The sequence below is a fragment of the Octopus sinensis genome, linkage group LG10 (assembly GCF_006345805.1).
Source record: "Octopus sinensis linkage group LG10, ASM634580v1, whole genome shotgun sequence".
Classification (NCBI taxonomy): Eukaryota; Metazoa; Mollusca; class Cephalopoda; order Octopoda; family Octopodidae; genus Octopus; species Octopus sinensis.
The window spans coordinates 41,043,055-41,048,685 of record NC_043006.1 but is presented as its reverse complement, the minus strand read 5'-3'; the positions used below and the strand labels follow the sequence as shown (position 1 = coordinate 41,048,685).

At 35.7% G+C, this 5,631-nt stretch overlaps 1 protein-coding gene across 1 annotated transcript in view; it reads left to right on the top strand.

Annotated features, from left to right (window-relative positions):
* The first annotated feature begins 228 nt into the window (after window positions 1-228).
* Window positions 229-5,631, top strand: part of LOC115216191 — a 48,792-nt gene continuing 43,389 nt past the window's right edge. Inside the window, exon 1 of the mRNA XM_036506594.1 lies at window positions 229-256. The gene's annotated coding sequence lies outside the window, so the exon portion shown is untranslated. The remainder of the gene's footprint in view (window positions 257-5,631) is intronic.

Genomic DNA, 5,631 nt, shown 5'->3' with positions numbered 1-5,631 from the left:
GTTACTCCGCTCCTTGTTACTATTATAATGACCCTTGTCACATATCTATAATCAAAAAGTTTAAAATATTAATTTTTTCTAATCTTTGCTGAACCATAATTCCGAATTGGGTCTTCATCGGTGTATATACTCATCCTATGACACTAAAACATTTTGAACGCCCATTTTTTAATTAGTAATAACCTCTGAGAGTAACGTCCCCTTTCAACGCTCTTTACAGTTTTTTTCCAGAGATCACAACTCTTCACTGGAAATTGTACGTCTTTCACCTTCTTTATTTATTATATTCCATTTCACGATGTTTTTCATCCATATTTTATCGACAACCAATTTTCATTTATATCTCTTTTTGTTTTCTGTATAAACCGACGCGAAGTATTTCCTACTTTCTACATATTAATCAAAGACGTTACTCTCGTCTTCTTTAAAATTTGTTCTGCTTGCCATCATATAAATATTTCATCCATATACCTACAAATTTTTCCCCAGTCAGCTTAACCATTTCTTTCCTTCTCTCGCTCCTTTATTTCGCCATATAGGAACAATTTTTTCGGAGATAGTTTCATTTATTACAATTTGAAAATCTGTTCCTTTTCTCGCTCTTTCATTTCGCCATATAGGAACAATCTTTTCGGAGATAGTTTCATTAATTACGATTTGATAATTTGAAAATCAAAATATTAAACATTTGTAATACTAATTGTTTTTAGCGCATTCATCTTAAGTAGTAAGATATGTTATTATATGATATAGTAACAGTATGGTTAAACAAAGCGTCTCTGTACCTCTATAAAATGTAAGCAGTTATCCGTTTGTAAGTGTGTGTGTGTGTGTGTGTGTGTGTGTGTGTGTATTCGTTTCCATTCGGAGAGCTTGTTGTCGTCGCTATTTTACATTCCTTGTTACAAATATACAGTGGCGGATATTTGTAAACATATTTCAGTAAGCAATCAGCGGAAGGTGAGTTAGCTTTAGGTTACGCAGCATGCGATGCGCCAATTTTTAACCGCTTCATTTCTTCGACAGAAGTATCAACAGCATCGACGTGTCAGATTCCCTTATGACACGGAAACTCAAGACGTTCTGTGTTCGTGGCATCAGCCGCCAACCACAATGATTCGGATATCGACAACTACTTAAATATAGCTGGATCCCTATGTTTAGGGTCGATAATAATGGCGAGGACGTATCATCGGCAACCATGATAGAAAAATATTTTCAAAAATTAGATGTGGTCAGGACGGCAAAACTCATCTAACTGGTCTAGAATATGGTCAATGACAATCTTTATGAGCCCGAGATGACCATCATTAAGCAGTCCGGCACAACAGACTCCATGCAACATGTGTTGCATGAGGACACCAGATACAAGTCTTGTGTAGTAATAAAAATACGGAAGACGATGTCCAGCAACGACCGGAAGAACCCTGTCATCATATGACACGAAACATCATGTGACCTCACAGATCCCTTGATTTCAACCCACTGGGATGCTTCAGCTGAAGCGTCGTCGGACGCGTTGGCAGTCTCTCTGTACAAAGGGATCGTTATGGTTTGATGTAATGAGCGGCATGGATAGGGGTCAAAACTGAACTTGTAATCCAGTCCCTTTTGTGGACTCATCATCTTTTGAGGCAACGTCAGTTTGGTTGTGCGCCATGTTTGTTCAGGTACCCACTCGTTATTTTTCTGGGAGTATTCTTGTTTTGTGTTTTTGCTTTTCTCCTGTCTGATGTCTATCTTCATGTTTTGTTCTCGGTTGCCTGATGCACCATATATATATATATATATATATATATATATATATGAGTATGTATGTATGTATATGCATTATATATATATACATATATATGTGTGTGTGTGTGTGCAATTTAATATATATAGTATTTCAATAAAGGCTACAAGTAGTTTCATGCCATGGAAACACAATAATTTGGTAGATTTATAGAACATACTTTGTGTCTCCAAGTAATCTTTCAGGCTCAGTGAATACGGTGAGTTCGATTAGAAACTTTGAACTTTCCATATACTACAATTATGCATGCATACACATACTGCCCCCCCACCCCACATACACACACAGAAAAAGAGGGAAATAAATATATACACGCAGCTTGCGTTTGTATGTGTATATGTTAGTGGGATATATATATATATATATATAGAGAGAGAGAGAGAGAGAGAGAAATAGATAGATAGATAGATAGATATATAGATGGATAGATGATAGATAGATAGATAGATAGATGATAGATAGATAGATAGATAGATAGATAGATAGATAGATAGATATACATATACATATATAGATATACATATATATATATGTATGTATGTATGTATGTATGTATGTATATATTATATATATATATATATATATAATATATATATATATATATATATATATATATTTAACAGAACAACATAGCAGCATAATACAGAAAAACAACGGTTGGGAATCGTTTGACGAAAGTTTCTGAAAAAGTATAAAATTATAAAAAGAAAGAACTGCTGATTGTTTTGACAAATTTTCAAAATATTACAATATTGGTTTCAGCAAAGTACTTCAAATAAAAATTCAACCCCGCGCATGCGTGTGTGAGTCCGCGCGTGTATGAATCCACGCGTGTGTAAGTCCGCGTGTGTGTAAGTCCGCGCGTGTGTAAGTCTGCGCGTGTGCGAGTCCGCGCGCGTATGCCTTTCTGTATGAGTGTGCCTATCTATGTATATCTATACATATGTATCTATATTCAAATGTATACATATATACACATATGTATAAATATATATATCTACCTATGCATATATATATATATATACATGTATATATTTAAATATATATATATTATATATATATGCATATGCATATACATATACACATATATATATATATACTTTATTTAAAGCAGCAGAAAATTCAACAAAACCTGTTACTCTGAGTTTCCTGATGCCATTCGTCGGACAGTTTTTGAAACTGTCCGACGAACGGCAACGGAAACTCAGAGTAACAGTTTTGTTGAATTTTCTGCTGCTTTAAATAAAGCATATTACTCTACCACTGGTATTTGAGTACTCTTTTTTCCACCTTGTTTCACATTTATGTGTTTACTCCGGTATATATATATATATATACGTAGGGGTGGCTGATTCGATGGTACACTTAGTCGCTTTAACAAATGGATGTGGGTTCGACTCCCACGCGGATATGAAAGCCTTCTTTTTTTTTCTGCCGAGGGCTTATATGCCCCTATATTTGACTATTTTCCTTAGTCATTGGATTGTGATCGCCATATGCTTTTAGTTTATATAAAAATACCGTTATTATTATTTACAGGATTGTAAACTCGGTGCCAAAAAAAAACATTAGCAACGAGTGCATGTATATATTCACATAAAACACTGCAGAAAAACATCCGTTTAGTTGTAAGTCTTTCAAAATTAATATCGTCTGAAATTTAGCAGAGATAATGAAAAATTAATTGAAAAGTATTGGTTAAATAATTTTAATGACGAAATATCGATTATGCACTTTGCATCTAATTCTCCTTGGAAAGAACCATTCGAATATACATTTGCAAGAGTCCAGCAAAATTCAGCCATTATGAATTCCTGCGAGAGCTGATTTTTAGATTATATTGGATAAATATGGGTTTTGAAAACTTTTTATGAGTGTTCGATTCACTTGTAAGCTTAAGAAAAGTTATAAGAATATAGTATTTGATTTTGGTTTACAGGATCAATATCTTATATAGTTATAATATGATTATAAATAATTGTTTATTGATGCGATATGACATCACGGTACAGCAATAAACTTTGAAAATTCTTTTTGGGATATTCTGAAGAGGTACCAACTCATATAATCCTTTCTACTATAGATTCAATGCCTGAAATTTTGTGGGAGAGACCAGTCGATTAGATCGACCCAGTACGCAACTGATACTTATTTTATCAACTCTGAAAGGTTGATGGAAGGCAAAGTCGACTTCGGCGGCTGCTAAGCATTTTGCTCTTCCTGCTAATGATTCCGCCAACTCGCTGCCTTATTGCCTGCTCATATAACCACGTATAATTCCATTATATTTTACAAGATGGCACACACTTATTGTTATGCAAAATTCGTGAAAGAATGACTTCAGATAATAACATTGTTCTAAATGGTAAATGACCAGAATCAGGAACCTACAGAATTAGAGTCAATACGTTGAAGTCAGGAATTCACTTGAGCCCACAGAAAAAGAAAACGAAAATCATAACTCTCTGTTAATTAAAGAATTAAAAGAGATATTGTAGGATTAGACCCAGAAGATAATCTCAGCTAACAGCAAAATTTGGTCGAAAACATGCCTGACCTCTCTGATTTTCTATTGAAGTAAAGTGCAACCTCTATAAGTATTGAACAGTATAACATTGATATCAACGTTTTGTAAATTGTTTATTGAGTTTATTTATTATAAAATACAATCCTTGCTTTCTTTTTCCATCTGCACCATCAATATAAAATCATATTTTTATCAGTGCATACAAACTTTTGATTACACGTACATACTGTTACGAAAGAGAAATGACGTTGTAAATCATGTGACTAATTTGAAGCATGCTGCACGGTTTTTCTTTGTTTTGGGCGAGATGGACAATCTGAACTGGTAAACGAACGCAAGGCGGCGAGCTGGCAAAATCGTTAGCACGCCAGGCGAAATGCTTTGAGGTATTTTGTCTGCCGCTACGTTCTGAGTTCAAATTCTGCTGAGGTCGACTTTGCCTTTCATCCTTCGGGGTCGATTAAATAAGTACTAGTTACGCACTGGGGTCGATGTAATCGACTTAATCCGTTTTTCTGTCCTTGTTTGTCCTCTCTGTGTTTAGCCCCTTGTGGGTAGTAAAGAAATAGGTAAAGGAACGCTTAGTTCCAGTTGGTGACGTAAACGAACGCGGAGTGTGAAGTTGGTGACGTAAAGAACGCGATGTGTGAATGTGGCAGCGTAAACAAACAGAGAAAAGGCGGCAGTCAATGTGAAGTTGGCTACGAAAAGAGAGAGTGTGAATTTGGCAATGAAAACATTCGGTGGTGTAAAGATGCGATGTGACAAGTCGAAGTGAACCCTAGCGACAAAGAACCACACTACCCAAGACAAATAGCTGGGTACGACTACTTCTCTAAGCAAATTGGCTTGTTGGGCTGGCCTGCGGTTTCCCAGCTGTTGAGTTGACTGTTGGAGCCGTATTGGTGTCAGGAGGCCCTAGTTTACAATAATACATGTACATGTATGTATGTATACACACACACACACACACACACACACACAAACACACACACATATATGTATATATACATATCTGGATATCCTTGTTGCTTATTTTAATTTTAATCACCATATTTTCAAATTGTGTGGATAATACCGTACTAAATTCTGGTGCCTCAACTTAAGCGCTATATTCATCTGGATCTATGGAGTGGCTGTGTGGTAAGTAGCTTGCTTACCAACCACATGGTTCTGGGTTCAGTCCCACTGTTTAGCACCTTGGGCAAGTGTCTTCTACTACAGCCGACCAAAGCCATGTGAATGGATTCGGTAAGCGGAAACTGAAAGAAGACCGTCGTATATATGTATATCTATAAATGTGTGCGTG